Source organism: Meles meles, chromosome 5 (genome assembly GCF_922984935.1).
Source record: "Meles meles chromosome 5, mMelMel3.1 paternal haplotype, whole genome shotgun sequence".
In the NCBI taxonomy this organism is placed as follows: domain Eukaryota; kingdom Metazoa; phylum Chordata; class Mammalia; order Carnivora; family Mustelidae; genus Meles; species Meles meles.
The window spans coordinates 10093081-10105816 of NC_060070.1; the positions used below are offsets into that span (position 1 = coordinate 10093081).

General features: G+C 46.6%; 1 pseudogene; it reads right to left on the minus strand.

Moving 5' to 3' along the window:
* Positions 1-8123: 8123 nt before the first annotated feature.
* LOC123941964 lies at positions 8124-8901 on the minus strand (annotated as a pseudogene).
* Between the last annotated feature and the right edge of the window lie 3835 nt (positions 8902-12736).

Sequence of the window (12736 nt, forward strand, 5' to 3'; positions counted from 1 at the left end):
GAGCGGGGAGGAGATGCCATGAGTCCTCTGTGGCGTGGGGAGATTGAATAAGGACCTGGGATGTCAGGACTGCTCCCACGGGGTAGTTGATTGCATTTGAGAGAATCCTGGAAGCAGGAGAATTAAAGTTTTTGCTAATTGTTGCCTCCAGAAATCTGCAAATGATCAGTGGAATTAAATTTTCTTACACATCTTCTTACAGATTCCATGAGTCATGTCTTTAAAGTATATTAAAAATTATACCTGGAGATTGGTGTGGTATAGTAAGGAAGCTACCAGAACCTCTTAAATATATAGACCATTTGTGGGGAGGAGGGAAGGGGTGTCCATGCACAAAGGCCCTGGCTTGGGAGTCAGAAGAAGGGTGACTTAGTCTCCACTCTGCCTCTCAACTACTCGGGCCCAGCCAGGAGCAATCATGATAATATAAACAGAAGAGCTTTTGTTTTCAATATGAAGCATTTACCATATTGCAGGGTTAGATTAGTTGTTTTATATAAATCCATCATTTAACTTGCATGACCCTTCCTCCAACTCACTCTTTAAAAAAAAAAAGGAGATTTACTTATAATTAAAACAGGTAATTTCAGGCAGGGTAAAGACATCTGAGAATCCAGTCTCCATTCAAAGCAACAAGAACATAGTCAAAAATAGTCAAAATCCACTCTTTCAGAGGTCTGAAAACTAACCGAAGGCTTACAACAATACCAGAAGCTTTCATTCAAGAAAAATCGCTGGATTCTGGTAAGAACAGTGATCTTTGTGGAGTTTCACCTGCCCTGATTCCAGCTCCCTCTCCCTCCAGCTCCTCTGTAGCTTTGAGGATCCATAGACTTGCAACTATCTGTAGGGAGCCATATTATCACACCGTAACCAGGTACGGAGCGATGGCGGGTGCAACTATGCAGTCAAATGCTCTACCCCTGAGCTATACCCCCTGCGTGTGCAACTATGGAATGGACCTTGCGGACAGTAAGCCAGACACAGAAGACCGTACACTGTGTGATTGCATCCAGGTGAAATGTTCAGAGCAGGCAACTCCATGGAAACAGAAAGCAGGTGACTGGTTGGCAGGGACTGGGGGTGAGGAGTAATGGGTTACTTCTTGGGATGATAAAAATGGTTTGGAATCAGGCAATGGTGAGGCTATAGACCCTGTGAATATACTAAAGACACTGAATTATGTATATTTTTAAAAGATTTTATTTATTTATTTGAGAGAGAGTGAGAGCGTTCATGAGTGGGATGAGAAGCAGAGGCAGAGGGAGAGAGAGAGAATCTTGAGCAGACTCCACGCTAAGCGTGGAGCCCAGTGTGAGGCTCGATCCCACAACCCCGAGATCATGACCTGAGCTGAAATCAAGAGTTGGTCACTGAACCAGCTGAGCCACCCAGGTGCCCCTGAATTACATACATTTTTAAAGGGGTGAGATTTATGGTATGCAAATTGTATCTTAATAAAGCCTGCTATCAAATAAAATGCATGCAATAAAATAAAATCGGTAATTCACATCCATGGTAGAAAAGAAACAAAACAGCTCAAAAGCATTTACAATAAAAGGTAAGTCTGCTTCCATTCCTGTCTCCCAGCTGCTAAGTGTCTCTTGCCCGTGTGTTATTGTGAATCCTTTCAGAGATTTTCTTTTTTCTTTCTTTCTTTCTTTCTGAGAGAGAGAAAAAGAGCACTCAGGGGTAGAGGGAGGGAGAGAGAGAAAATCCCAAGCAGGGATTCCCAAGAATCCCAGCGCAGAGCCCAGTGAGGGGCTCGATCTCATGACCCTGGGATCACGACCCCAGCTGAAATCAAGAGGCAGATTCTCAACTGACTGAGCCACCCAGCCACCCCCACTTCAGACATTTTTAATGCATTCCCAAGTACATAAGTACATAGACACACATTTGTATATAAATGATAGCATACTATACCTTCTCTTCAAGTCCTTGCTTTTTCATTTAATTTTCATTTCATTAAATTTTTCATTTAAATGTCAACACTTGGCAATCATTCCACATTAGTATGTACAAATATATTCATTTAAAAAATTGCTACAAAGTATGTTTTTGTATGGATGTGCCATAATTGTCTGTTGTATATACATTGTATAATTACATTGTTCCTAATCTTATCTTATATTATTAAACTTATTTTAAACATATACAGGATCAACAGATTTATGTATTTTCAGTTTTGATGGATATTGCCAATTGCTACCCTACCATAATTGGTTCTTTCCCATTGATCGGAAAGCAATTATAAATCACAAAGCTCTATTTATCTGCCATAGAAGCTTGGAAATGCATTCTTTATTTGGGGGGGGACAATGTGCATTGTTAAAAATGTAATCGCAGTGGAAGAAAGATATAGGGGGTAAGAAACAGGTCCTCCTGGAAACTTGAACTCCTTTGACTTAAAAAAAAAACCCTCTCTATGTCCTCTTCCTATTGTCTGAGCAACTGCCTTGAGTCTCCCTTGAGGAGGAATCCTCTGCTAACCTCCCCTTCCTGCAGTGCTGGTTCTCCCAGGGCCGGACTTCGGCTCCTCACTGTACATGTTCTCCTCGGGCAACCTGTGCGTCCCACTGACTTGGCTGTCGTCTCTGTGCTGATGGCTCCCTAATCGTACCCCTGCCCTGTGCCGGGACAGGGCTGCCATGCTTCTCCCTACCTCCTTTCTCTCACCATCTGGCCTCTCCCTACCCACCAGCAGAACCATCCCAGGCCTACCATTTTCCAGTCTCCCCTTAGAATCAAGGTTTTGTTAGAAGTCCAAGCTGGGATTCCCAGGCTTTTGGTGAAATTCTCAAACCCCAAATGTCAGGTGCACCTGGCTTCCTCTCAAGACTTTTCAGAGGTTCACGGGACGGAGTTTAGCAGGGTCCCCGAGGGAGGTGATGTCTAACGCAAACACCTTCAAACTGGTGATGAAATTCTCACATGCAGGTTTGGCAGAGTGAGGCTCCCTTTACTTATTATGGGATGGGTTACTTGGGGGTGATGGTGGCGGCTTGCTGAATCTGGAAAGAATCACGAAGGTGTCACAAAGAGGGGGCTGCTTACCGTGTGTCACACTTAGTCAGATGTCTCCGTGGACCTCAGCCTGGGACTTTACATCTCATATGCCCACGACGCCGACAGTTGCCAGCTGTCAATAAATTCTAAGAGGACAAGCTGGATTGCTCTGTTCCCTCTGTGAGACCCACCATCCGGGGGAATGTGGAGTCCATGACCCTGGAGGGAGGACCCCAGCACTAATAACCCACTATCTACTGGACATCTCTATGGGGCTGTCTCTTGGAATCTGGGTCAGTCTCTTATCAGAGCTCATGTTGCCCCCTCCGGCTGACTGAGGACCCACTCTCAGCCATGAAGGCTGAGCTCCAGTGTGGTCTGAAGCCTCTCCTGACTCTCCAAGGAAAATTTGGCCGGCTCCTCCTTGAAGCTCTCCCACTGCCCCCCGCCCATCCTCCCATCTGCATTCCGTCCCCATCCAAGGAAGGCATCATGTAGCTCCCACGTTGTGTTTCCTTCTTCCTTATTTTGTATTTTGCTTTGTTTTGTGTCTTAGTTGGATCATGACTTTTCCATTTCTAACAAACTTTGAATGTGCTTCCCTTTGGTGGTGGATCCTGTGAGATCAGTTCCTACTGTAAACTGTGTATGATGCGCTTTGGCGGAAACCATCTGATCAGCAAGCTCTGAGTTTGCCTGCTACTGTTTTTACTGAATCTTAGACTTCTCTCCAGTTTCAGGCTTGCCTCTCGTCCAGGCCTGAGGCCTCGGACACCAACTTCCATGCATCTTGTATGAGGTAGGAGGTAATAGTTGTCCAAGGACATGAGTGTGCTCAGAATCATCTAGCACATTCTCTGTTGCCATTGGAAGAAGTATGGCTCTGGGAAGTAGAAGACTTATTGTTTTGTCCTGGGGGTGCCTCTCTGCTGGGTGTAGAGAAATCACTTATGTGACTGGTGGTTTTTTCCATCTCTAAAATACTGCCTCACGAGTTTTTGTGGCATGTTATCTGGTCTGTTAGACATTACCAGCATGGTACTTAGGGCTTCTACAGAGCTTCAGAGTCAAAATTAATAAGAACTCGAATGCTTGGAGCTCCTCTAGTTATTAAATTCAGTGTTTATGAAACTTTCATTACATTAGAAAATGACTTATGGATTAATTTTTTTTTTTTACTTTGTAAAAATTCTTGAATAGCTAGATGATCTCCAGGAAACAATTGCTGACCCTGAATTAGTCACTTGAGCAAAACAAAAAATTTCAAAGTACTATAGTAAGATTTTATTTAAAGTGAGATGTGGACACATTTCGGTATGTTTGCTGTGATGTGGGGCCACAACGTCAGAGTCCTAGGACTCAGGGAGATCTTGAAATGCCCCTGGATTAAGGGCTTTATATAGGTAACTAGGGAATTACAGAAAAATGCATTAACTACTCTGAAAAATCTCTAGAACAAATGCCATTGTCCCACGAGGCTGCCAGCCAGGCCTGTCTGCCTAAATAGGGGTTCTGAATTCTACCGGATCATTCAAATTGCGGGGGAGGAAGGTCAGGATGGTGGCTGAGAATGGGTCTTCTGATGATTGCTCCAAGTGAGTCTGGCAACTGGGCAGATTTGGGAACCACTGGACTCTAATCAGGGCTCCTCCCATTTCCTCTCATTTCATTTTGCCCTTGGTTTGCCCTTTTGGAAAAGGGCAGCGGATCACCCTCCTCGCCACCACATTTCATGAACTTGACTGCTGCCAAGTCTTTCTTAGCCAGACAAGAGAAGCCCAAGGGTATTCATAACACAAACATCACTCCGTCTTCAGCCCTTCCCTTCTCAAACCTCTCCCCATCCAAAAGAACTCACGTCCCAGAACCCTCATCCTTTGCACTGTCCTTAAATTTCCTTCTGAACTTTCAGATGCTGCCTGGAACATCTTTGCCTTCCCTGCTCTCTTGTTCCAAGTCCCAGCTTCTGCAAAATGTTTTCTATTCTAGTTTGGCAATAACGGGCAGGAGCTGGGATTCCTGGGTGAAAGTGCCATAATTGCTGTAGGCCAAGAGACCAGAAATAGGAAGTAAACAGTGTTGATCTCCTGAGACCAGTCAGGGGGGCCCAAGTGTTTGGGGGAGGGGGAGGGGAAGAGGGAGGTTTCACCTTTGCACTTCTGGGCGTATTACCTTTCCTGGGGCAGGAAGTCAGTTGAACGGAAGGAGCTCTAGAGCCCAGTGGGGACTGACTCTTCACTAATCCAGGCCGGAGGTTGCAAAGATGTTGTCTGCTGGAAATGTGACAATCGGTAATTTTAGTAAGGGTCTTATTTTCCCTGCGAAGGTTGGGGGTGGGTGACTTCCTTCCCTGGGGGGAGGCCTTCTCCGCCTTGAGATTGGTGTGTTTGGCTCATATGCGCAAGGAGAATGCCACCAGAATTATTCCAGAATTATTTAGCATTTATCAACAGGCTCGCAGCATTTTTTTTGCTCACCGCAAAAACTGCAGATTCCATTGTTTTTAATGGAACGCAGCTAATCATAGATAGATAATTAAAATTAAGATGAATTTTCTTGAGGCATATTTGTCATCCTCCGATTCTGCCTGTTAACAGCACAGTCACAACACACCAGCTGCAGCGTGACGCACGGTTTCTCGACATGTGACCGGTGGTGCACGGTTTCAGAATCACCCCGGTGGGGGTGGGGCGGGGCTATGGGGAATGCAGAGTCCTGGGCTCAGCTTCAGGCAATCGGAATGTCGGGGTGAGGGGCCCGGGAACCGGCATGCTTAGCTTAGCCTCTCCCGTGAGTCTGGAGAATTCCAAAGCTGAAGAGTCACCAATCAGGCTAGACTTAGTATGTGCTAGGGACTCCCAACTGATTAGAAAAAAAATCCTCACAGCAATCGTAGGAAGTAAATCCTGTCATCTGCCCTTTGAGGCTGAAGCTGGGAGGAACGGATAACGTTTCTGAGGTCACATAGGCAGGAAATGGCAAAGCCGCGATTCGAACTCAGGCCCATCTAACACTAGAGCCTGCGCCCTTTCCAGGCGGCCCCCATCTTGCCACCGAGGCCTGGTGGGAGCGGCGGGTGCCATTCACGGAGGGCCCCGGGGCAGAGGCCCGAACTTTGCGGGAAACCCATGGCGTCTGTGAACTTTCTTCTCCAACCACGGCTGGATTTGTTCTCCTTTGGATGGTGGGGGGCTCACAGGTCCTGGGAGTCCACGCCCCCGCGGGGCTCAGATACCGGGTGCTTTGGCTGCCCCCAGACGCCCCTCTTTTTCGGGAACTCTGGCAATTAGCAGCCAGGCACGGCCGATGCCATTGGGAGCCCATCCAGCACCCATCTGCTCCCCTCCCGGAACCGGGGGCCTGCGTCGGGGGGGACTGGGACTCGCAGCAGCCTCTCGAGTGTGACCCTTAATTAGCCCAAATGGGACAGCAATTCCCTTCTGCCCGCCCGGCCTTCAACAATGAGCCTCCGCCTCCATCCGATGAAGATTCGAGAGCGAGTCTGCCGGGAGGTTCTGAGAGGGACCCCTTTATCACCAGCCGTCCAAGCCGTTCCAGAAGCAGAGCGGGCGCTCACGGCCAACCTAGGCCAGTCTCCAGTGTCGCCCGAAGACCGTGTGTGCCAAAGCTCTCCCCAGAGGATAAATCTCCTCAGATGGAACCTTCGGGAGGATCCGGCCGGATCCGGGCCGCCCAGGCCTCGAGTCATGTTGGGCAGCTTGGACGGAGCCGTTCGGGGCCGTGGAGGGCCTGAGGGAGCGGCCAGGCCTCCCAGCCTCCTGCCTCCAGTGGGCAGAGCCCCGCTCTGGGGAGGACCCGATTGTCAACTTCCTCAGGATGTTCCTCGTGCAAAGCCAGCTTCCTCGTCAGGCACCGTCTGCCAGCGGGTCGGGACCGAGACCTCAGATCCTCCATCCCTCCTGGCTCCGGGGCCAGAAGCTTCCCTGACCCGGCTGACCCCTCAGCTCCCCCGCAGGCCTCGGCCAGGCCTCAGGGGTCTGTTAGCCTCAATCGGTTTCCCCGTAATACAACACAATGTTAATGGTTTCTAAAAATACAAGTTTCCTCCTTAGGGTGATTACGCAGGCCCAAGGCTGAGAATGAAGAAATAGTCAGAGCCCATAGGCCAAAGAGTAACTCCCAAGCTGAAGGAATTCTGACCCCCAGGGAGAGCAGCCGCTGGGTATTTGTTTATCTTCCACTTCCTCCTTACAGTTTAATATCATTCTTGCCAGGACGATTGTTATCCTTATGTCGAGATGAGGATAGTCACATCAATCACATTGTTGCTGGTATTCATCGTTGTCTCTATGATAGTCACGCTTCTCCTGGGTCGTCAGTGAGTTGGTTGTGGTGCAACACCGAAGAGAGTTTTTCTGTTCACTCCTGGTGTCTGATTTAACAAAGGTGATTTGGAGAGTTCCCCTAAAGACACACTACCTCTCACCCCTCCCTGACAACCACGGTAACCCTCAGGTGTCTCTGAAGGCTGAGGCTTCTGAAATGTTCCAGGTCCCTCCAGAGATGGGGAGACCACCACAGGCTTGCAGAAGACACTTGGGGAGGGGGCCTGTGCCTTCCTGAGCCGACAGAAATATTCTGAAGCCTCCTTTCCTCACCCCGTCAACCCCAGGAATAGGCCTGTAAGCTACAGCCAAACAAACCCGTCCCAGGTTTTCTTTTTTTTTGCCTCAAACTACTTTTTATTCGCAACTACATGATTTCACGCAATTCTTCTAAACAATGACATAAAATAGATTTCCTGTGTATAAATAACTTACATACTCTCCATAAAGTAAATGCTCAAAGGTGCTAGAACAGATCGTCTGCTGCTACAGTGTTCTCGTATCCAACAGAGTTGATGCACAATATATAAATACTCAAGTCCAATATTAAAAACTCAGGCACTTGACTAACTTTAATAAAGTTTCTCAAACTATATCAATATATCTAAAGTGCATATATATTTTTTAAGAAAGATTATTATCAATAACTTTTCTATAAAAATAAGTTTGACGGTTTGGCCCATCTAACTTTACTACTATGAGTATGAACTTTTAACTTTTAATGTGGTCAGCCTCGTTCTACCTTCTCTCAACACTGACGCCAACAGAATCAAAAGCAGCTAGTGAGGTGCTAACATGTGAGGATTAATCCAGTGATTTCGGTCACAATGCATTCCAGGAGGAGGTACCCATGTTACTGGAATTGGGCGATACGGTTTATTCTTTCTTCCCTGATTTGGATAACCAAATGGAACAGGAGGAGGATAGTGATTCTGATGACCATTCCCTCGGTACATTCCTGGCTTTTTTCTGGGCAAAGGGTGCCACAATGGAAGAGGTGGGAACATCAATTCTGAAATCTGGAACACAGGGCTTGGGGTCGCAGTCATGGAACTGGGTTTCACTTCTACTTCCTTACTCGTTTCTTCATCTGAAGAAGAGGATTCTGAATGATAATCCGAGGTAACCTTATCAAGGGCCCTGGTAACCTTCTTGGAGATTTCATCCTTATTCTCATCCTCATTTTCAAAGCTGGCAACAACGAATGCATTGTTTTTCTCTCCATACCGACAGCACACCTCACAAGGATCCACCCACAGAGTGAGTTCCTTTGGTAAAAGCCTAGATCACGAGATGCAGCTGTTCTCACAGGCTTTCAGGACATCAGGATCAACTCTCTGAAACTTATTGACACGAATGCATCTGTAGGCCTGTCCTTTTCATGGTTTTTCTGGATACCAGTGATTTTTATATTTTTCTTGAAGTATAAGAGTCAGTTTCTCAGCAAACCTCTCAACTGCCTCTTTTTTCAACTTGTCATGTTTTCGAACTAGCCTTGTGAAAAAGAAGACAACAGCAGCAATTTCGTTCTTCATCTTTCCCGCCGCCGCCGCCCTGGGGCCGCAGACTTGGCGGTCCCGACCGTCTCCGGGCCGGGAACCGAAGGCGCCGCCTCAGCGGGCCGGGGCTCGGCGACAGCGAGCGCAGCGAGCCTAGTTCGGAGCCTGTGGCTCCCGCGTCGTCGCGTCCCAGGTTTTCTAAGTCAACGCAGTTTTCTAAGTCAACTTGGGGCCTGGGAATGATTCCTACAGCCCAGAGGGATTGTGAACGGTGTTCTTAGCCCTCCTGAGACTCTATGTTTTTTCTAAATAAGCTTGAAGGCAGAGGGACCACTCCATTCCACCTAGAATGCCAGAGGGCAGATTTACCCTCCACCAGAGCCTCCAGATTTTTTTTTCTAGGTCAGTTTAGGAACCTGGGAGCAGCCATTGCCCACAGACATGCGCATAGAGGGCCTCCAGGACTGTGTGAGCCTCGGGAGGTTTTCTAAGCCCCCTTAGGGGGCTGCAGAGGGCTCGAACTGCACTGTGAGGCACAGAGAGGGCCAGTGCCCACCCGAACAACCGCAGAATCTTCTAAGTTCTCTGAGGAAACCCTGGAATGGCTGCTAGCTGGGGGACGCTGAGGATAACACGCTCCAACAGCTCCGGCTGGAGATGTGCGGACCAAGACATCCCCACCTTGAGAGGCCCACGAAGACCCGATGGAAACAAGATTTTATTTTTTTATGTTTCATTTCATTTTACTTTAAAAAATTTTTTTTGTTTATTTATGAGAGAGAGAGCACAAGTGGGGAGACCCTGAAGCCGACTCCACACTGAGCATGCAGCCCAAGGCGGGGCTCGATCCCACAACTGCCAGACCATGACTTGAGCTGAAACCAAGAGTCCAACACTTAACCAACTAAGCGACCCAGGTTTCCCAAGAGTTTTTTGTGAAAAAGTTTGATTTAGAACAGAATAGCAGTTTCTTATGCCCTCGACAGAGAATACTAACCAGCACTGACTGCCCCGTCAGCCAATAAGGGTATTGTAAATGCACTGGGGCAGAGAATGGTGGAAGGTGCTAAGTGCTATGAGAACACCTGGTGAAGTCCTGTATTCCTGGGGAGGGGAACCAACAACTTTCAGCAGCTGAATATGTGATATTTTCCTGGCAATTTGCAGTCTGACCTCAATGCTGAACCCGCTACGTGGTCTCCCTTCTTCCCTGCCTCCAGGCTCACCCCACACCAGTCCCTCTCTCTACCCGGTAATCAAGGTGGGCTTTTCAAATATAAACAAGTCTTCTCTGCTCGAAACACTTCGACAGGGTTCCATGGCCCTGTTGGCAAAGGATGAAGTCCAGACGTCCACCTTAGCACCTGTGGTGCTTGGTGATTGGCTCCTGCCTCCCTAACCCACACTGCCCTGCATTTTCATGTGTTCTCCATCACACCGTGAGCTCCTTGAGGGCAGGGATCATCTATGACTAGATTGCCGTCCCCACGACCATGATTCCCATTATGAAATCCAACTGGGATCCCAGTTGAAAGTAAATACAGTTAAGCACAAGATAGAGGAAGAACATCTCTGTAAGCAGGAATGACATTTTCTCTGGATTCTAACAAAGGATCCAACAGAAACTGACACTTAGAAGAGAGATTAAGTACAATTTAAGGGGACTTAACAGGGGATCGTTCCCAAGTTTCTTCACTTGATCTGAGCAGGTACGCTCCAGGAGGTCACACTTCCTCTTCCCACGAGTAGTAACTCATTCGGACAAACATCTTCTTCAAACATATTATCGATTTAGTACAGAAACCAGTCTAGTGTCATGTAATAACCATGCTCTGTACCTGGTTGAAGAGACACGGTCTTCACTATAACAAGCAAGTAGTCGTCAGAGCCATGAGCAGACTCAGATCATGGTTTCCCCTTCCTGCTTCCTAGGAAAAGAACCTTCCTTCCTTCCTAAAGTAACACCTCCTTATTGGAGAAGAATTCTGAAGATACTGATAAGTAAAAGGAAAATGAAAACCCTCCAGTAGCCCTCTACCCAGAGGTAACCACTATTGAGAATTTGGTTTATCCCTCCATTTAAAAAAAAGTTTTATTGAGATATAATTCACATGAAGTTGACTCATGTATGATGTACATTTCAAACGCTTTTAGTTTTTTCTCAGAGTTGTGTATCCATCACCATAATCAATTTTAGAACATTTTTATTACCCCCGTAACAAAACCCATTCCTCTTAGCTTTCACCTTTCAAATTTCCACCTCCTCCCGTCTTAGGCAATAATGAGCCTAACTTCTACCTCTGCAGACCTGCCTGTTCTGAATGTTTCATGTAAAAGGCATCATACACGAGGCGTTCCTTTGGGACCATCTTCTTTCCCTTAGCTTCATGTGCCTGGGGTTTATCCATGTTACAGCATGGGGCAGGGGTAGACAGAGTATGCTATGAGAGACCTTCCTCATTCCCTACTAAATGAATCAATTACATTTTCTTCTAATGCTTTTATGGTATTTTTTTTGAACATGTAAAGCTTTGCTTTGGATTTTATTTTTATATTAGAAGAAGTGACTTGGTGAATGTGACTCTGAATTTCCCTACTCTCTTTAATTCTTCGCTGATGGGAATTATCACATTCTAAGTTCCAGTGTACACATCAGCACTCTAGGCCGGCTCATCAAGAGTCTCCAGTTTAAATTAGAAAGGCAGAGCAGGGAAGGATTTTGCACAGTGTCCTCTAAGCCAGGACGTGTACCTGTGTTCTACTTCGGCATGATGGTGCTGGGAGGCAAAGCTGCCCTTGACTTTGAGTATAGATCACGCAAGGCTCAGTGAACATGGGAGTAATGGAAAATTGTAACCTCTATTAGATTTCTAATGGAGCATTTTAAAGAAATCACCTTTGGAGGAGGTGTGAAGAGGTAGGCAAGAAGAAATAGCATCAACGCCTTCATCTTGTTCACAAGGAAAAATCACCAAGGGCAAAGTCGAACATTTGTTTCTAGGATTCCTAGTTAAGAAGCAAAAAGGTCTTTATGTGCCTTCCTTAGCACATTAAGTGGCTCTGGGGAGACAGCGGGGTCCCTTTCAGAAGAAACCGTTCCACTCGCTCTAAGCGAATCTCGGGGAATCCATGTCTCTGGGACTAGAGCAAGGAATCACTGGTACAATCTAACCTTGGTGGGGAAAAATTAATATTGCTTCTGGGCTATGCCATGATGTCGTATTTGCTGTGGAACATAATATCATGAATTTACCGTATCCTGCAAGTGCTAAAAAACAATTTTTGCAAAGGCAAAAGTGGACCTTTTATTTCAGATACAGGTTAAAGGAGCTAAAACATTGTCATATTAACACTTCGTGTCAACTGAAGGTGACCCTGTGCTTAAAGCTTTGAGTGAAACTGACTTGTACTCCCATCCCATGCATACTTGCAGACCTAGTATCCTTTTTAGACTCCGGGGAATTTGCAGGATGAGGGCCATCTGTATTCTATTTCCCCTGGTTACCTCCAGCTTTGAAATCCTGATTCCACAAAATCAATTCAGTTCATGAAACATCACTTTAGCCCAACTTGTGCCTCACGGCCCTAACTGGCCATGAGCTGATAACGTAATTTTCCAAAATGCCATCATCCAAGGCTATGTATGTAGCTGAATTTTACTGACAGTTTGAGGCCATGGAGAGGTTTATAATATAGCATCTGAGTCTAAATCTAAAGTTAAGCCTCAATTAAACGTAAAACCGAATTGCCCGACATCCTTGCTTTGGTATTTTGTCCTATTTCATCAAGGGTTTCTGTCTCACTGCTCATATTTCTGCCCATTTCTGTGCTATGTCTCTTCTCTCCCCTCCCTGACCTTCTCCCCTTCCTTACCTTCTCCTG